General features: G+C 35.1%; 1 long non-coding RNA gene across 1 annotated transcript in view; it reads left to right on the top strand.

The window, feature by feature from the left end:
- The window catches only part of LOC141542361 (uncharacterized), a 55,379-nt gene extending 34,836 nt beyond the window's left edge, over positions 1-20,543 (top strand). The window contains exon 4 of the long non-coding RNA XR_012482137.1: positions 20,406-20,543. This is a non-coding gene — a long non-coding RNA (uncharacterized LOC141542361). The remainder of the gene's footprint in view (positions 1-20,405) is intronic.
- Positions 20,544-21,087: the final 544 nt, after the last annotated feature.

Raw genomic sequence — 21,087 nt, 5'->3', positions numbered from 1 at the left:
TTTCTAAGTCAAATCCCATTTGTATTACTGTGTAGATTTTAGTTCATACTTCTACTGTCCCCAAATCTTTATAGTACACTTGAGAAAGACATGAGTGCCCTGGGATAGATAAAGGTGCAAAACACGCCATTTTTTCTCACACTATAAGTTCTCATTAAATGTGCATAATAGCAAAATAATTAAACCAATAGCAGTGGTACACTTCATTACTCATTTCACTTCTCTTCCAACATAGTTACAACTGTTTGTGGAACAATAAAATTTATTTTTGCAACTACAGAAAGAATATTTTTTGAAAACATTACTAAAATATTTCAGGATTCATATTAAATGGCATGACAAGCAGAGGACTAAAGATGAAAATACATTTCCCTCCTCTACAAGTAGAGAACTATGAAGAAAGATTATGCTACATGTTATCAAAATGAATCACTGGGTCCATTCATCTTAATACCAAGGAAAAGGCAACATCCTATATAGTCAGAGAACCACATTTAAAAATCCTCCCTCCTTTACTTATTCCTTTTCTAGCAATTTTAGTTGTAAACCCAATTCGTTGGCCCTCTCTTTCTCTATTTTATGCAGGTAGGCCTGTAGAGATATAAAACTTCCCCTAATTACTGCTTTGGCTGTGTCCCACACATTTTGGTATGATGTCTCATTATTGTCATTTTCTTGGGTGAAGTTATTAATTATGTCTATGATTTGCTGTTTTACCCAATCATTCTTTAGTATAAGATTATTTAGTTTCCAATTATTTTTTGGTCTATTTTCCCCTGGCTTTTTATTAAATGTTATTTTGATTGCATTATGGTCTGAAAAGGATGCATTTACTATTTCTGCCTTACTGCATTTGATTTTGAGGTTTTTATGCCCTAGTATATGATCAATTTTTGTATAGGTTCCATGAACTGCTGAGAAGAAAGTATATTCCTTTCTGTCTCCATTTAGCTTTCGCCAAAGATCTATCATATCAAACTTTTCTAGTATTCTATTTACCTCTTTGACTTCTTTCTTATTTATTTTGTGGTTTGATTTATCTAATTCTGATAGTGCAAGGTTGAGATCTCCCACTATTATAGTTTTGCTATCTATTTCCTCTTGCAGCTCTCTTAATTTCTCTTTTAAGAATTTAGATGCTGCACCATTTGGTGCATACATGTTTAATATTGATACTGCTTCACTATTGATGCTTCCCTTTAGCAGGATATAATGCCCTTCCTTATCTCTTTTAATTAGATCAATTTTTGTTTTTGCTTGATCTGAGATGAGGATGGCTACTCCTGCTTTTTTGGTTTTGCCTGAAGCATAATAGATTCTGTTCCACCCTTTTACTTTTAGTTTGAATGTCTCATCCTGTTTCAGGTGTGTTTCCTGTAAACAACATATAGTAGGATTCTGACTTTTAATCCAGTCTGCTAACTGCTTCCTCTTTATGAGGCAGTTTGCCCCATTCACATTTATGGTTAGAAGGACTAATTCTATATTGCTTGCCATCCTATTAACCCCTGCTTATGCTTTTCCCCTTTCCTTCCCTTTTACCCTCCTATCCAGTATTAAACTGGTAAACACCACTTGCTTTTCACAGCCCTCCCTTTTTAGGATCCCTCCCCCACCTTAAAGATCCTCCCCTTATTTTACCCCTTTTCCTCGAAATTACTGTATTCCCTTCCCCTTAGCTTACTCCTTCCCTTTCACTTTTCAATGAAGTGGAAGAAGTTTCACCATAAATCGAATATGTCTTATTGATACACGCTATGTTCATCTCCCTCCTTTCTTTCTCTCAGATATAATAGGTTACCTTTGCCTCTTCATGAGATGTAGTACCACCACTTTATACTTTTTTATGATATAATCTCCTTTCCACCTCTAGTTTCTAAGACAAATTGTACATATGTTCTTTACATATTTTTTTGACAGAAGTATAGTTCTCAAGATTTCTTTTTACCTTTTTTAGAAGTCTCTTGAGTTCTGTATTTGAAGATCAAACCTTTTATGTAGGTCTGGTTTTTTCATCAAAAATAGATGGAATTCATTTATTTCGTTAAATGTCCATCTTCTTCCCTGGAAAATGATGCTCATTCTTGCTGGGTAAGTTATTCTTGGCTGCATACCAAGTTCCTTAGCCTTTCGGAATATCATGTTCCAGGCCCTGCGTTCTTTTAATGTGGATGCTGCTAGATCCTGTGTTATCCTTATTGTGGATCCTCCATATCTGAATTGTTTTTTTCTAGCAGCTTCCAATATCTTTTCCTTAGTCTGATGGTTCTTGAACTTGGCCACTATATTTCTTGGCGTTTTGATTTTAGGGTCCCTTTCAGTAGGTGATCGATGAATTTTCTCAATGTCTATTTTACCCTCTGTTTCCAAAACGTCTGGGCAGTTCTCTTTGATAATTTCCTCGAAAATGGTGTCCAAGCTCTTTTTTTCCTCCCATTTTTCAGGGAGTCCGATTATTCTCAAATTGTCTCTCCTGGATCTGTTTTCCAGGTCTGTTGTCTTTCTGGTAAGGTACTTGACAGTCTTTTCAATTGTTTCATTTCTCTGGTTTTGCTTGACTCCCTCTTGGTTTCTCCTTGAGTCATTCATTTCTACTTGTTCCAGTCTAATTTTCAATGATGTATTTTCTTCACTCACTTTTTTTATATCTCTTTGTAATTGTCCAATTGAGTTTTTATCTTCTATGGAATTTTTTTCCATTTTATCCATTTTATTTTTTAGAGAGCTGATTTCTTTTTCCAGCTCTCTAATCCTGTTTTCCTTGGAGTTGTTTACCTTTTCCAGCTCACTAATCCTGTTTTCCTTGGAGTTGTTTACCTTTTCCAGCTCACTAATCTTGTTTCTCAATGATTTGATTTCTTTATCCATTCTGTCTTTGAATGCATGGGATGACTTCTCCAGGCTCTCTTGCCAAGCTTCCCTTTCCTTTTCCCATTTCTCTTCCAGCTCTCTTGTGAGAGCCTTTTTGATTTCCTCTATGAGGTTCTTTTGTATTGAGGAGCAGCTTATATCCCTCCCAGGGGATACATCTGGGGACAGTCTGTTCCTAGTCTCCTCAGCATTTGAAGTCTGCTCCCTCTCCACACAGAAGCTGTCAATGGTTAGAGCCCTTTTGAATTTTTTGTTCATTTTGTCAGAGTAGGAATCAAAGAAAACAAACTGACAAGAGAAACAATTGGTCTGTTTTGTGGGGGATAGGGCTAGATGTTATTAATGGGCTTCCTCTACAGACTGGGGGTAGGGCAGCAGAGAGCCAATAACAGAACAGCAATGACTGTACTGAGTCTGCGCTCTGAGGCTCCGAGAACGCACCCGAGTCAGTCCAGGTGGGGGTTGGGGGTGGCCGGGCTCTGAGAGACGCTGGCTTTCTGGGGTTTTAATCTTCACCTCCGGTGTTTACACCCTCTCTGCTGCTCCTGGCTTGTTGCCAAGAGAGAGCATCCACACTGGGGCAAAAGCCCTTTCGCAGAAACGGCAGAGATCACACCCCTCCCCCTCAGGTCTGAGCTGTGTGAGCTGCCTGTCTTGCTCTGGCTGTCTGCCCTCAGTCTGCGCCCAGTCTGATTGACCCTCCCCCGAACAAACACAGACCTTTTCTGGCGACTTTCAAGGATGTCTTCTCTTGGTGATAATTTGTGGATTTCTTTCTGGGTCAAGCATTAAGTCAGAGGCTTGTCATGAAGTAAGTTCTGAGAGAAAACGAGGAGCTCAAGCAGCTGTCTGCCTCCACGCCGCCATCTTGGCCGGAAGTTGTCCCTCCTTTACTTATAATCAGGAGCATATATAATCTTAGTCATGTTCTTTAACTTTCTGAACCTCATGTCCACATTGGTATAATGAAGTTAAATTGTTCTAAGGTCCTGTCCAGCTCTAAACCAATGATCTAGACATCATAAGCATGTTCCTCTGCTATAAAACCCTCCCTGTTAGCAAAGGGGAAAAAAACAATTAAATAGAATTTCAGAAAGGGAGATTGATGAAAGTGTCAATAGGCCCAGAGTGGAAAAACAACCATACTTGAAATCTTAAGAGTTATAGTTTTAAATTCAACTTCCAACATAGTCTCTCTAGGAGATACCAAGCCAGTGGCACTGTCAATGAATCTTAGAGAACTCAGAGGGATGCAATACATATTCAGATACAAAGATTTAAAGTAATCCAAAAGAAGGAAAGAACCTTAAAAACTCTGAAAATTAAGAAAGCTGGTACTTGGCTTGGGGCTTAATGAGACCTAGAGATTTAAGAGGTTCATTCCAGGCAAGGGGAACAACTTATACAAAGTTATTGGAGATGAATTCTTGAGTTTAAGGCAGAGCAAGTAGCCTAGTTTGACTTGTATAAGGTGTAGCAGAGACAGTGATGTGTGCTTTTGAATTTTCCATTTAGTATTAGAAGTAAAAATTGCTCTAATTTTCAAAATTCTTTCATGTAGAAATAATTTTGCATTTGAAGAAATGAGTAGGGAAAGAAGACAATGAAAAATTGGAATATGGCTAGTTTGTCCTCTGGATTCTTATCACTATATTGCATCTTTCTGCATCTGCATGTTTCTATCAAATAGGCATTTAATAAATGCTTATTACTGACTGATGTATATTCTGATCTTGCCACCTTTAATTGCAAATCTTGGACACATCTCCTGCCATATCTATTTACCAGGAACTTAGTTGATTGTTACCCAGAGAGAGTTGGTCTTTGATCTAGAAAAGTTTCTCCTTTATTCTTGGTTCCTTGTTCAAGAATAATTGACATAGAAAATATCTCTTGAGACTATCATTCCCAGCTATAGATGTTCTGGAAGTTTCACAGTGCTTTATTGAGGGTTCTAGGTACTACTTTGGTTGGAACTGACCTTGGCTCCACTAACAAGAAGTAGAGTGAGGGTGGGGAAAGGAAATAGAATATCTATAATCTGCAAATTATATATGTCCCCAAAGTCTCAGTATATTATTAATCTTTAACAGTTTAACTAAATATTTAACAGCTAATTAATGGTTTAAAAGTGCGATTGGGCTTTTGAGGAGCCTTGTGTATCTATGATACATGTACATCTATGTGTATGTATTGTGACTAATATATGCATATATGAATATATATATGTTTGTGTGTATATTACCTATAATATTCTTTTCTCATGCAAATTATACTGGATAAGAACAAAATATTTTATGACTTTAACAATCTCCAAATCAATTATTCTACCAGTGAACATTATAGTAATACTTATGTCCCATCAACTATATGAGATTTTAACTATATAACATATCACAATGCAAACAAGAAAGTGGCTTCATTCTCTTAATTTACTACTGTTCATTTAGCTTTTTAAGAAAGCAAACTTTCCCAAATCATAAGGAACAAAGCAATAATGCCAGTAATCCAATATATAACATTTTTAGCATTTTTAGCATTCTATTAATAATTCATTAACTATCATCTAAAATCCATGCCAAAGTAATAATGGCTTTGAAAAATGTGTCTTTTTAAAGGGCATCAGTCAAAATAGCATGTATTTTTGAATATGTTCTTTATTATCAGAACCAGGAAGTGCTGTGTTTTTATATATATAAAGCATGTTCCCATTTGAAAAAAACAAACAAACAAAAACAGAATATTTTCTCTATTATCTCTATTTTCTCTATCATTTTAGAGAAATTATATTTCCATTTATTAGCAACTAATGTGATCAAAGCCCCTTTTTATTCTTGGTAGTTTATGAGATACAAGAGTACAAATATGTGTTGCTAAAACCATGTTTCAGTATTGAATGGTATGCAATTTTGGAAACAATTAGCAAGCTAAAGGAAATATTCTTCAACATGTGTATTTTAATTTGTTTTTCTATTATTTAAAATTTCTGGCAATTATACTGAAACAAAGAGTTGCAAAGTCACTGTTTATACTTTTATGTTAAAAAGAAAGTAAAATAAGAAAGATATTCAAAATAGGATAGATGCTTTTAATTTTCTCAAATAGCAAGATTGTTTTAATAGAGCATAAAATATCACTGAAAGGATATAATGCTAAACAAGTTCAAATATTTGGAATACATAAATCAAATTCTATTTTATGTTTTATTTTAGGGCAAAATAAATATTGCTTTTAACACAATACTGAGAACTATGAAATTTTATCAGACCTCCACTCAAATGCAATATTTCATTACATGGATAAGAGTAACACACAGTAAAGGAAAAAAGCCAGAAGCTACCCAAGAGTTTTTAGGGAATCAATTGCTTATCAAGTCTTTCATAGAGAGGTTTTATCATTTTTCTCCAATAGTTTCTACACATTTCACTACTGATACTGTTGACACAAGATTGATGCATTAAAAGAGCCAAAATTAGAATATCTTAACCATCATTATGTCCGTTTATCTTTTTGGCTCAGATACTTTACTTTTTTTTTTTTTTTTATTCATTTTTCCAAATTATCCCCTCCCTCCCTCCACTTCCTCCCCCCCCCATGACAGGTAATCCCATACATTTTACATGTGTTACAATATAACCTAGATACAATATATGTGTGTAAATACCATTTTCTTGTTGCACAATAAGCATTAGATTCCAAAGGTATAAGTAACCTGGGTAGATAGACAGTAGTGCTAACAATTTACATTTGCTTCCCAGTGTTCCTTCTCTGGGTATAGATATTTCTGTCCATCATTGATCAACTGGAAGTGAGTTGGATCTTCTTTATATTGAAGATTTCCACTTCCATCAGAATACATCAGATACTTTACTTTTATAATTTATATCTCTAATCTCTTTACAAAAAAAATGTATACAAGTATTTGTCCAACCTTCCCATCATCAATAAAAATAAAACAGACTAACCTCTATAATGATTATCATCAGTCATTGGTAAGTATCTGCAGGAACATGAATTATAACAGTGACTTTAGAGTTAAGTTCTATGGTTCATAATATTATATAGCTGCAAGAAAACCCTCAACTAGTTCATCTCTGCCTTCAGGCAGGGATTTCCCCTTTACAAATCCCCAAAGAAGTGGCTACTCATTTCTAATAGTTTCAAAGAGAATGCTCAGCCATTTCTCTAGCACCTAACTATGCTACAATCCAGAAAAAGTTATTTTGCCAATAAGTCTAGTCAACTAGAATTTTATTCACTCCTTACTCAGCACCAAGAATTGTGCTAGGCACTGCAAATACAAAGACAAAAATTAAACAACAATAAAAACTATTAGCTCTCAAAAACTCATGGTCTTATAGGAGGCCACATACAAATCATTCTACACAGTCAAGATACATGCAAATTAGGTTGGAGATAATCTCAAAGAAATGGTATAAAGATGAAGGAGTGGGAAAGAGAAACAGGATAGATAAGGATACAAATAGTATCTCTAAAGCTTACAGCATAGGCCTAATCAATTGCCAAGTTTCCTCATCTGTTAAAAGTAAGGGGATTGAACTAGAAGACATTTGTTTCACAAATTGCTCTAACTGAATATTGGAGTTGCTTATTTTCTTTTTAGAGGTCAAATGAAGCAAGGATACAAGGAAGACTGCTTTACAAAGTCGAAAATCACAAAAAGATGTCAGATTTTAAAGCTAGAAAAGACATTCAACAATATTTTATCTAACCATTTCAATCATTTATTGGAAGAATCTAAAACACAAAGAAACCAAATGCTTTCTCCCAAGATCATGTAGTTCAATGAAATCAGAATCAAGACAAAATTCCTCATTTCCTCATTCCTCATCCCTCTCTATTTCTTATTCTGCCTCTTTATAAGAATTCTGTCATAGAAAAAAGACATCCTAGGTCAAGCTGTGCTTACAGCATGACCCCCTCTGCTGTATCTCTGACAAGTGATCACCAAGCCTCTGGTTAGAGACTTCTCTAGCCTTTTCCACTGTACCAATCGCCTGATCATAGATCCTCTTTGAGGTATGTTTTTTTTTTTTTTTTTTCTGTTCTTGTGACTGCTAATGGCTCATTAAAGAGAAGGGTTCAATAAGCTGCAGCTTCCTATTTGCCTAGTAACCAACTTTTTGATACCTATTAACTCCTTACTTTTATGTCACAGGCTTGTGCTAGTCAATCTTATAGGGAAAATGGATAATAATGGAATGTATGTATTTAGGAAAGTTTCTTACCCTCCCCTGCTGGCTTTTATTTTGACATGTGGGAAAATAACCAAAGGAGCAGAAAGATTAAAGCTATCACTTCATGTCAGATGTAAGATATGATACAGCAAAAACTGAAGTTGGATACATCATCATGTGACTTATGTGACACTTCCAGTAGGAGAAATGCCACTTTCAAATCGAACTGTTACTTTTTGTTCCCATTGGATCCTTCCTTTGTCCATTCAAGCTATCAGTTAACTGAGGCATTTCATAAGAACCAGCATTTGGTTTTTGCATGTGAACAATGCTATTTAATTATAAATGTTGCTGTGAGTATATTTTATTGAATTGGAAATGGAGATGATTTGCTAAATACAAGTATTAGAAGAAAGAACACAAGAAGATGGAACTCAGAGGTATTAGTAAATGAATCCTAGAACTCTTGCTTCAACAGTTTAAATAATTCACTTAAAGCCAGAATTGATGGTTCAAGAGTTATTAGTATATACCCAGCATTTTATTTCCCACATGAGAATATATTTCCTGTGATCCATTTTATTCAGCTGAATTCATCAAGAAACTACTAAGGACCTACTATTTGCAAGGTAAGATGCTAGACAAAGATGAAAATGAAAAAAAGTTCCCACTATAAATGGGATTATATTCTACTGCTTAGAGGAATGGGGAGGAACAATAGTAGAAAATAAATACAAAATAAAACTGGTAAGACCACTAGCAATTAATTTAAGAAAGATGTCATGTGAGAGGTGCCAACTGAGTAAGCCCTGAAGGAAATTAGAAAATCTGAGAGGGAGAAGTAAAAAGGGAGAGCATTCCAGAAATGAGAGGCAGCTTATACAAGGGTACAAAAGTGGTTGATGGAGTGTCATAATCAGGAAACAGAACAGAGGTCTGTCTGGCTGGAACAAAGAACATGTTTTAGCAAAAGGAAGCCTGACTTAATATGTTTTATGCCTACAAAGCATGCCAAGGTTATAAATCAATTTCTAAGTCAATCTGTTCACCTAGAGAATAAAGAAGTGGTTCTTCCCATGATATATAAGATAGATCCATGAACATTATGCTTAGAATTACCAGCACAAATACTGTTTGAAATATTTTTTTAATATCTATTTTTCCTAGACACCTAAGTAATTACTTGACACTCTGCAACACTGTAAGAACAATCTTGATATTGATAGCAAACGGCAACAAATGGAATAAAAAGGCTTACATATATGGGGGTAAAATTGTAAAATAGAACATAAATATTAACCAAGCACGTAAAGTATTTCTTCATTCACAAGACCCCTCATATCTAGGAAGAATCCATTGAATCAGTTCTGTCCTCTAAATTACAGATTCTACATGAAGAGAAAACAACATTATGCTTGACAGACTAATGTTAAGAAAACATTTGAGCATGAAACTTTTTAAGATAAGCAACCAATAGAATGCCACTCAACTTCTAGAAGCAATAAGTGGGACATAGATTTACTCTTTTACACTATTTTGAAAGTGATCTCATTTTATTCTATACTTCCTAAATTCCTCAATGGTTTAATTTTATCTACCTCTCTCTCTCTCTGTTAACTGCTTGACTTCAGAACTTCATATCCTTGTGACTAAAATAAAATTAGCATTAGAATAAGATCAGCAATTCACATGAGAGGCAGCATGGTGTGGTAAAAAGAAGATAAGATTTAAAGTTAGAAAATATGAGTTCAAATCATGCTTCAGGGAAAAATTAGTTTGTTACCATTAGTATTCAATTTCTCTATCTGTAAGCATTACTAACAATAACTTTAGTTGTGTTTATAATATATATATATGTATATGCATACATATATATATGTATAGAAGAAACAAGAAGAAAAAAAAGAAGAAACAAGAAGGAAGAAGAAACAAGAAGAAGAAAGGAAGAAGAAAAAGAAAGAAAGAAGGAAGAAGAAGAAGGAAGAAGAAAGGAAGAAGAAGGAGAAAGGAAGAAAAGGAAGGGAGGAAGAAGAAGAAGAAGGAAGAAAAGGAAGGGAGGAAGAAGAAGAAGTGAAGGAAGGAAGGAAGGAAGGAAGGAAGGAAGGAAGGAAGGAAGGAAGGAAGGAAGGAAGGAAGGAAGGAAGGAAGGAAGGAAGGAAGGAAGGAAAGAAGGAAGAGAGGGAGGGAAGGAGGGAAAGAGGAAGGGAAGGAGGGAAAGAGGAAGGCAAGGAGGGAGAGAGGGAGAAAAAATTTTGAAAGTTCTTTCTCAATCTTTAAACATTAGATAAATATGAATTATTTCTTACTACTCAAGGGAGTGAATGGAAAATCAACAATTCTAAATCATAATTGCTGATTACATCAGCTGGAATAGTTTCAGTTTCCTAATCCATAAGCCAATTCTTTCTCCTCCACCTTCTGTATGACTTTTGAATGAGTTAATATGTTATGCAAGTTTTCAGCTACATCATCCATGGCTTCTTCAATAATTTATTAAGAATGACTATTGCCTTTCTATTTCTGTTGCCTAGAAAAAGTATCTAGAACATAGTAGATACTTAATGATTATTGAACTGAATTAAATTGTTAAATACTAATAACCTATACCATAGCTATACACTATGTTGGAATTTATAACACTAAATGCTAATAACCTACTCAAGCGATCTACTGTATTGGTGCTGAAGTTTTTTTTTTTTAACTTTAAAAAATTAATTGTCTATAAAATTATTTTCTTCATAGTATACAAACACAGTTATTATCCAAGATGTTTAGTTAGATCTATGAAAATGCAAAAGTTTCTACTTCAATCACATCTATACACACTGAGGGAGAAAAGTCCTAAAACTGTGCATGTTTTCATGACCACCTAGAGAAAACGAATGTAGAACAATAAATTTGTGTCTACTTTTGTAAGCATAACACTGATCTTCATCCTAAAAGTAACACACACAATAATTACTACATTAATCTCTGATTCCTGAGACTAAAATGACCCGGCATTGACTTTGTCAGCTTGACTAAGCTTCTTAAAATGTGGTTGCTTTTTTTTAACCTGTAAAAAATGTAGTTGATAAAAATGTTTACTGTGCTCATGGGAATATTTTGTAAGAGCTATAAAAAACATGGAATACTAAGAAAGAAAAATGAGATCGATAGAGTTAAGAAACACAGAAGCTCATTCTTTAGCCATCCAGGCTTTTTTGACTCATTAGAAACTCAAACCTAAAATAAAGTCCAAATTCTTGAATTTTTTTCCAGTAATTTCGAGGGCTCATAGCATGGATGTGCAATAAAACCAATATGTACAATGAGAGGGACAGTTGGGAATAATGAGGTCTCATGGTCAAGAGAAAAATCTGATTATTAAACACTTGTCTGCTGGGCCTTTGTTTCTATAAATGAGGAGAAATGATGATGTAGATATAGGGATGAGGAAAAAATCAGTAATGTAAGAAGCCACTAATGATTTATTGTCCTTGCCTTTCCTGTTAATGGTCATGAAATCTATCTGTTATATGAAGCAAAGATAATGTCAAATGTTCTTCTTTGATAATGTCTGTATAACTTCAGATTCTAAGAAACATTTATGAAACAACTCTTCCATCAAAGTCATATTGTAGTCACTGAGATGGATGCAAAGATAAATAATGAAGTTCCCTTCCTTCAGGGAGTTTATAGTCATCAGAATCATAAAAGTAATCATTTCAAAGCACCATGATCTAGTTTAATATAATATACCTTCTCTAGCATCTCTTTTCTGCAATTAAAAATCAGGTTCTATTTAAAATTTTTACTTATAATAAAATGCTAAATACATCATCATCAACATGAATTAAATTTACTAAATTGAAATGGCCTGGCCTTTGAATAAGAAAATGTGGGACTCAAGTCATGTTCCAACAAGCTTTAAGACCATGGAAACTCAGTTGACTTATCAGTTCTCCCAAGCACTCTCCAAGATTATAAATTACAGATGAGTTGTTGACTGGCAAATTTGTAAAAGAAGGAAGGAAGGAAGGAAGGAAGGAAGGAAGGAAGGAAGGAAGGAAGGAAGGAAGGAAGGAAGGAAGGAAGGAAGGAAGGAAGGAAGGAAGGAAGGAAGGAAGGAAGGAAGGAAGGAAGGAAGGAAGGAAGGAAGGAAGGAAGGAAGGAAGGAAGGAAGGAAGGAAGGAAGGAAAGAAGGAAGGAAGGAAGGAAGGAAGGAAGGAAGGAAGGAAGGGAGGGAGGGAGGGAGGGAGGGAGGGAGGGAGGGAGGGAGGGAGGGAGGGAGACAGGACCAAAAAAGAGAGGGAGGAAGAAGGAAACTTACTAGGAAAACCAAACCAAACAAATTCAATGGGTTGTTGCCATTTTGCCTCAAATTATCTGGACAAGTAGGTGGAAGTCAGGAAGACTGAGTTCAAATCTGGATTCAGACACTTACTAGCTACCCCAAAATTCACTTAACTTCTGTTTGCCTTAATTTCCTTATCTATAAAATGAGGATAATAATAGCACATACATCTAATGGTTATTGTGAGGAAAAATGAATATAATTATAAATCTCTTAACATGATATCTGGAATACAGTAAGAACTATATAAATGTTTGGGCTCTTACATTAATAAGAGGTTATATGATTAATAGATGTTTTCTAAAATCAAACACAGTTATTAAATATAATCACAAACATAAGTTTACTTACTTCTTATTAGGGGAAATAAATTTATTTTGACAAAATATGAGAAGAACCAGAAAAGGTTCAACTAGCATATCTTTACGCAAGTCTGGCCAAATGGTAACTATACAACTCTTGAAAACTAGAAAGTTTTGCACATGGCCTATACTGCACAATGCATGGCTTTACATGCTACTGAGAAGGCCAGCATGATAGGGTTTAAGTGTAGTAAAGGCCCAATTATATCACTATGTCTTTATATTAGCTAATATTTGGGTTCCCGTTCTTAAACATTTTAATGAGTAGACACATCTCACAGTTGAATTATTATAATAGTTTAAACTAATCTGCTAGACTCTAAACTCTCACTTTCTTAATCCATTTTAATAAATACTGCTTTCCTAAGACATTTCTTTTATGTCATTCCTTGTTTAAGAGCTTCCGATGACTCCCTACCCTTGGACATATAAAGTGCAGAGTGCTATGCCTATCTGTTACTAACAACAACAAACATTTTTTCTGTTCGTGGTTGATACTGAGAATTTAAAACTATATTTGGAATTTATATTTGGGTGAGTCCTTATTTTAGATCCTGAAGTATTCCTGAACAAAATTCTTTTAGCCCAACTCTTAATAATAAATAACATTTCTGCACCAAGCACAGTGAGTATTGGGAACAATATATAAGTCTCTCCCTCATACAGTACTCCCAGATAAACTTACAAGTTCAAAAAAATTTGTCTGATTTAGAATCAGCCTTCTGAATCTACACTATCCTTTGGCCAAAAGATCCAATAAGCATGCTTGATAGGTCAGCTCTGCTTATATGGAAACTCTGTACTTCCAACCTAACAAGAAAAAGTCTAAAATGTGGCATAATAAAGAGCAAAGTTTATCTATTCTATGAGCTCCTGAAGGCACTGGGAAGTTTAGCAAAGCTAGAAAATAATGAATTTCATAGTCTATTGATAAAGTCACTTAACCTTTCAGAGCCAGCAGATAATGGCTAGAGAGCTGACCTTGAAATAAGGAAAACAGGTTTCAGTTCCTGCCTGTGACACATACTAAATGAGTGACCATTTGTAATTGGCTTAACCTATAAATGCTCATGCATCACTCCGAGTCCATAAGCTCTTTTATAATGGTGGAGGGATTTTCCATGCCAAAAGTCCCCTTGGTGAATGAATTAAAAGCATTATTAAGCATTTGCTCTACACTAGATATTGTTCTATAAAAACGACAGGACAGCCTCTGCACTCAAGAAGTTTACGTTCTAATAATCATAGGCAACATATATTGAGAAATGGTATCAAGAGGGAAATGTTTTGGCGGGTAACATGAATAGTGTTTTGAATGGAATCATAAGTTGTATGGCTGGCATGTCTATTTTAGGCCTGATAGTATTAATTTGATACAATTCCCACAAATAAACGTGAAGAGGGAAGGCGAAGGGCATACTCTTCAGCATAATACTAAGATGTCCAGATAGCAATAGGTTTAGGTCAGGCTAAGTTTTTGGATACTACTCCCATCCAGGAGCAGAGTAGCTCAAAATGGGTGCTGGAGTGTCAGAAGGCTGAGGGGAGAAGTCATGAAGATGAATGGAAAGCATAATGGCGGGATTTAGTTTTAAACTAGATTTGGAGAACTCCCATTGTTGAACACACAAATTTACAAAACAACTGATTTTGCTTCAGTCTTCTAAACTTCTTTTATCCTTTCACCTAATGATTCTAACAACCATTTTAGTCTGTTGCTATTAGGTTAGTTTTTCTATATAAGGAAATCCTCCACTTAACTTATTCAGTAAGGTTAGATGAAAGCATCATGCAAAATTCCACATGGCAAATGACAATTCCAGTTAACATAATACCTATAAATCTTTGAGCTTCTTGGAACAGCCATTGAAATTGCAAGTATCTTCACCAGTTATACTTCTAAGTTGACAACATGATTTAAGGGGTAGCATGATATATGGCAAAGTTTACCCACTCTCTGAGTTTCTAGAAGGCACTGAGAAGTTTAGTAAATTTAGCAAATAGTGTTTCTTCATTAATTAGCCAAAGCCTCCTTCTTTTATTGAACTGGAATAATAGAAGTATAGTTAATTTATAAATAACAAAGTTCTAGTTGTAGAAAAACTTTGTCTCTAAGTAGCTATGTGATCTTAGGCAAGACAAAACCTGAGTTTCTATTTCCTTGTCCGTGAAATAAAAAGCTTGACTGTCCACCTAAGTGACCTCAAAAGTATTTTTTTCCCCTGCTCTAAAATTCTCATCCTGAGATTCTAAGAATCTAAGCCGAATTTGGGGAGGGAGGGAAATAACAAAAGAATGACAATGCTAGCATCTGACAGAGGCTTAAGCTTTAATAATAGCTTAATAGCACAAACAAGGTTTTGAAGATAACCAAGTGAATTACACACACACACACACACACACACACAGAAAGTAAGTCTCTGTTACCATTTCATATAAGTGCCAGAAAAAGAACAAAACCTAAATATGGCATCACTTATAGGATTAAGACCAGTAAAGATGAAAGGGGCACAGCAGGTAAGGTCAGCACCAAGGAGAGGTAAAAGCCAAAGTGTGAGGTATAACATTTTTAAATAATAAAGACTTCCTTAAGGTACCTTAAGTAGGTTCTAGATAGAAGGAATGAAAGGTTTTTATGTCTGTAGTTGCCTTATCATATCTGTCCTCCATTTACCTTATTCAGTAAAGTTAGATGAAAGCATCATGTAAAAATTCCACATAACAAATGACAATTCCAGTTCACATGGTACCTATAAATCTTTGAGCTTCTTGGAATATCCATTGAAATTACAAGTGTTGCCACCAGTAACAATTCTAAGCACTCCAACTTTGGCTCCATATGTCTCCATAATCTGCCTGGATTTCTACATTTACACATATTATAGAAATGGGCTAGAGACACTATTGTGATTTGATAGAATATTTGCTGAGAAGTGGGTATATGATATTAAAATGTAGGTATCAGTGAAATTAGAAGTCAATAATTGACTGAATCTGATTAATGAGATAGATATCGAGAACTCCAATATAATCAGACATACAGCACCCCGTCCTGTTTTGTAGGGTCTAGTTGATAACACCTTCATCTGCTTAATTCTCCTCTTCCTCCTTCTTCTACTCTGATACCCTTTTCATACTCTCTAGCATTTATCTTTGCTCAGAATGAACTCTATAACTTATAGTCTTAGAGAGTTGTTTGGGGCATTAAAAGGTTAAATGACTTAGAGGTGAGCTTCAAAACAAGATCTTTCTGAGTTTTGAGTTTTGTAAGATTGAAATCCTTGGTCTGAAGAGTAACTCAGTTTATAATAGTATACTACAGTCTACTTATACCCAGCATGCAGCTTTATAGTCACCTCTTGGCCTCTGACAGTTTTGATTCAACTAAAATAGTATTTCATCAATTACAGTCATATAATCTCACTGGGAGAATTATAGCCCTTTAAAATGTCAATTCCTATACTTTTTCACTGCTCCATAATACCTAGCACAATACTAAAGAAACTGTAGGTGGTTTGTAAGATACCTGTTGATTGATTGTGTGTGCTGTTTTCTTCCTAACTAATCAAAGCTGGAATATCAAAGCCTAGAAATCTCAGGATACCTTTTAATGAGCTTTATAACTTTGATTATGTCCTTTCCCAGTTTGTATAGGTCACTTCATATTTGCATTGCTAACAAGCCTCTTTTAAATTATGTTGACAATTTAGGTGGTTTTAAAGGAAACAATAGTTTTCCACATTAGGGGATAGAATTCCAAGCAGAGATAAGTGCAAGACTAATGTCTACAAATGGGTTATAACCCAGATAAATAATATGGACTAAGTAAAAAAGTACTGGACATGGAGACAAGAAGTCTTTGATTTAGACTTCACCTCTGACATGTCTATGTGGCTGTAAGCAAGCCATTTAGGTTTTTTTTTTTTTAGAATTTCAGATTTCTTCAAATTAAAAGGGGGAAAATTCCAGCAATGCCAATCTCAAGATTGTTTTGAAAATCAAAAGAGATAGTGTATGAAATGTACTTTGCAATCCATAGAGGGTCAATGTGATTGTCACCTATTCTTATATTTCTATTACTAAAAACTCTATAGAAATCTGTAGCTTTTTAACCAATCCCATTCTTCTCTTCCATACTTTCATTATCATTTTAAATCTGAGCAGAGGAACCTTGCAAATAAAATGGTGTCTTACTAAATTTTCTTCTCTTCATGGAAAATAGATGGGAAACAAATAAAAGCAAGCTGTGACCCTAAGAAAATTTCACTAAAACGATCAGGAATACTTCAACAAAAAATGGGCAGCATCATCTAATATGTTTTCTGATTTCTTTTAATTGTTTCTGGCAGCTTGTTAAAATCTATGCACATAAAGAACATTTCTAAGCGGCTAGAAAATCTCTGCTGGCTTAATTGGCAATAACTAGTTTCTGGGACCAGTAGACATGTTAGTTAAAGAGCAGACTTGTTAAGAATTACACAGAATTGAGATCTTGCTACTCTCATACCTCACTTTATACTCCAAATCAACATGGCATATATTAAGGGTAAAAGAGTGGGTTACTTGAAGATGTGGAAAATTTTTTCTGCCAAAAAGCTTTGTCTCTATGTCTCCTATATCCATTTAGCAGCTAGGCATAAAGGTGTAAGAGGAGTCACTCTTTGATCCATTGGTACTTTTTAAATATAATCTTGATTCTAGCTTAGATGCTAATCAACAGTCTTATTCTTTTTACCAAATGGTTACCAGGTATGAATCAGTTAAAAATATCTGCAAATGCTCCAAATTGGGAATCAGGGTCCTTCCATTATATAACACCATGTGTTCCTGTAAACAAGAACCCAGTCTTTTCCAAATGGAAATCGCAACAGCACAACATGAGACTTCCTATTAACATATTCATTCAAAATTCACTAATTCAAAAATATTGATTAACCATATTCTATGGTCAGAACGTGTTGAATATGGTATAAGGTTTAAATGACAGATAATCCTTACCCACATAAAGTTTATGGTCTAGGAAAAAATCTCACATGTAAATTAATCTTTAAGTTTTGAAAAATGCTTTTCTTAGCAATTCTGTGAGACAAGTAATGTGTCACCATCAATATTCACATTTTATAGATGAAAAAATTGTGATTCAAAGAGGTTATATGTCAATGAATTCCCAACTAGTATCAAAGCTAACTCTCATATACCTTACTCTGTAAAAGACTCTATGAAATCTATGTCCTCAAACCAACTAGTGAACTCTAAAGTTAAATTCAGTAGAAGACATTGATCATATTTCAAGTCCCTGTTTAAAAAAAAAAAGTTGAGTTTTTATGATTTTTCATTTATAAACCTCAAAACTATCAATGTTCCACATAAAATAAGGGTTTAAGAAATAGGAAGCAAGAAATAAGCCTATTAAAAAATAAGCAATTCTGGTCAAGTGAGGAGTGAGGAAGTGCCAGCAATTCTCTTTCCCAACTCCCAAATTTTAAATTTATCCCTTTTCTCCTTTGTTCACAATATGGATGGAAACCATTTCTATTAAGTTCCAACAATAACTAAGCTCTGGTTTTCACCCTAAATGAGAATTCCACTTCAGTTCTCATGAGATGGGGAAAGGGTGACGCAAAACTCAGTTCAGGTTCATGCATTCCAGCCAAATAACTGGTGAGTCTAGCCAAGATTCAGGTTTCTTCTGAAATGTTATTTTAAAAGTATTAAAGACTTGGTCCCTTCACTTTAGTATACCTCTAGGAATGAAGTCTCAAATAGTTGTTTCCCTTTCTCCCCCAACCCATCCCCACAGCCCAGTAACACAAGACAGACATAGTGGTGCCAGTTAGGGCTTGGCTTCCAATGGCAAAACTGAACAACTGCAGAATCAGAATCAGAACAGTAAATCACTTTGTTAATAACACTGTTCTAAGCAAAGAGAGGGGCAGAAAAAAGAAAAGAGCTAGACAAAAGAGAATCTTAGAAAAGAGGGAGAAAGACAGAGAGAGGCAGAGACAGAGAGAGAATTCTTTGTTTGCAGAATTGAGTGGGAAAATCGGGAAAAGAAAAAGAGAAAAAAATCAGACATACCTGAAGGCTATTTCTGAGATAGCTGACAAAGAAGCAGAAACATGATCAAAAACTAAAAGGAAAATGAAGGGTAAAGGAAAGCTTGAGAGAAAGGCAAAGGAGGAGGAAGGGAAGGAAAGGAAGTGGGGAGAGAGATGTAGACATGCCCACAGAAACAAAGACAGAAAGTGAAAGAGATAGATACTGAATGAAACAAAGAATTAGAGATACAGAGACAAAGAAGCAAGGATATACAGCAGAGAGGAATTGAGGCAGCAAATTCTAAAACAATTAAAAATTTGAAAGATGAAAAGACAAATTGGCGATGTCAATTCATGCTCTCCATTCCCAGAAATACAGGAAATGGGAACAAAAAGTTTGAAAGCTCTGAGAAAGACTGAAAATTCTGCCCAAGAAAAGGGATCCTCACAAGTGAGAAGCAAAGAAACATAATTCTTCAATTCTCAATAATGGGTGGGAAAAAAAACATAGCCTAGAGGGGGGAGTATTCACAGACTTTAATTCACTGAAAGAGTCAAATGTAATGGATCAAGTGAGAAATAGAACCAAATTACTTTGTTTTGTGGATCAGGAAAATTTTGGTAATCAAAATAGTTATTTATTGCAGCCTCCCCAATGTATCAGCCATAGCAATGACAGAATATTTAGTAACATCTGGATGATCTTTCAAAAAAAACAGATGTGAGGGAATTTGCACAAACAAGTGCATTATTACACTTTATTTTTGAAAATATGAACTAGACTACCTTGGCCAGTAACAATTGCAGCTAATCTAGCAGCCAATGCACATTATTATTATGTATGGGAGAAGGAGAAGGGTTACTACTAAATGGAAATGAGGGGAGGGGTGGGGAAATGAAGAGAAGGGGAGAAGAGAGAAGAAAAAAGAGAGGAAGGGAAAAGAGAGGAAAAGGAAAAGAGACAAGGGAGAAGAGAAAAGAAATAAAAAGAAAGGAAGGAAGAGAGGGAGGGAAAAAGGGAGGGAGGGAAGGAGGAAGGATGGAAGGAAGGAAGGAAGGAAGGAAGGAAGGAAGGAAGGAAGGAAGGAAGGAAGGAAGGAAGGAAGGAAGGAAGGAAGGAAGGAAGGAAGGAAGGAAGGAAGGAAGGAAGGAAGGAAGGAAGGAAGGAAGAAAGGAAGGAAGGAAGGAAGGAAGGAAGGAAGGAAGGAAGGAAGGAAGGAAGGAGAAAGAGAAAAAGAGAGAGAGAGAGAGAGAGAGAGAGAGAGAGAGAGAGAGAGAGAGAGAGAGAGAGAGAGAGAGAAAGTAATTAAATAATGAGGAATATTAGGACAAAGCCATGATCCAATTATGAGATTTCTCAAACATTGGTGAATACCTTTGTAGTAAAAACTACTAGAAATGCAACCTCATTATTCATAAAATGCTATTGTTCCCTAAATTAAAAATAAAATTTCCTAAAATCCAACATTATACTTCAATGGGAAAAGGTCATAACTTCCTTCTTCTCTTCCCCCATACAGGTAGTTCAAGATATCATTTCATTAACTAAAGCTATTCCATTTATCTGACAGTTATTTTTTTTCCCTTTCTTTACTTAAAGGTACTATACGCCAAGAATTCTATAGACCACTCTCCTGACTGAATAATCTTGACTCCATGGATTATCCTCAAACAGCTGTGAGGAACACAAAAGCCTTTCCTAGAACATAAGGGAAAAAAAATACTGGTGCAGCCTGGGGGCAGATTTTTTTTTTCCCCAACTCTCAAGTGATTTTTAAGAGCCAGCCAGTCTGGAAAATGTTGAATTTGTTTGTAGGAAAGGTAAACACTGCCAAAATCAACAAGTTCCTTCCTTAGGGGGCTGTAGAGAAAATTGGTCTGCAGATTAAGACAGTTTAGTCAACTTGTGTTGGAGGTGAATTGAGCCCCTCAGGCACCTAGCCTTTACTCAAGGAATGTATTAGAAAGTTGTGATAAATCTTTTCTGGAGGAATGATAGCCTGTGTGCTTGAGAGGTAAAGGAAATTAAAATTGATCTCCGCTATAAATATCTGAACCAAAATGGTAGGATTTTTTTTTGTTTCATTTATTTATTTAGTTTTTAATGAATAGGTCTACTCAGAATGAAGATGTAGGCACTGTTGAACAATTAAATTATGATTAGGCTTTTGTGAAATTATATTTCACATGGTCACCTGGAAATTTTCAAAAATGGATTGAGGGGAAATTCAGCTATATTCATCAGACTTCAACTGGTCTAGGAAATAAATTTATCTACAGTG

This window comes from Sminthopsis crassicaudata, chromosome 5, assembly GCF_048593235.1.
Source record: "Sminthopsis crassicaudata isolate SCR6 chromosome 5, ASM4859323v1, whole genome shotgun sequence".
NCBI lineage: Eukaryota > Metazoa > Chordata > Mammalia > Dasyuromorphia > Dasyuridae > Sminthopsis > Sminthopsis crassicaudata.
The sequence above is the reverse complement of the archived record's forward strand: the minus strand, read 5'-3'. Positions and strand labels throughout refer to the sequence as shown.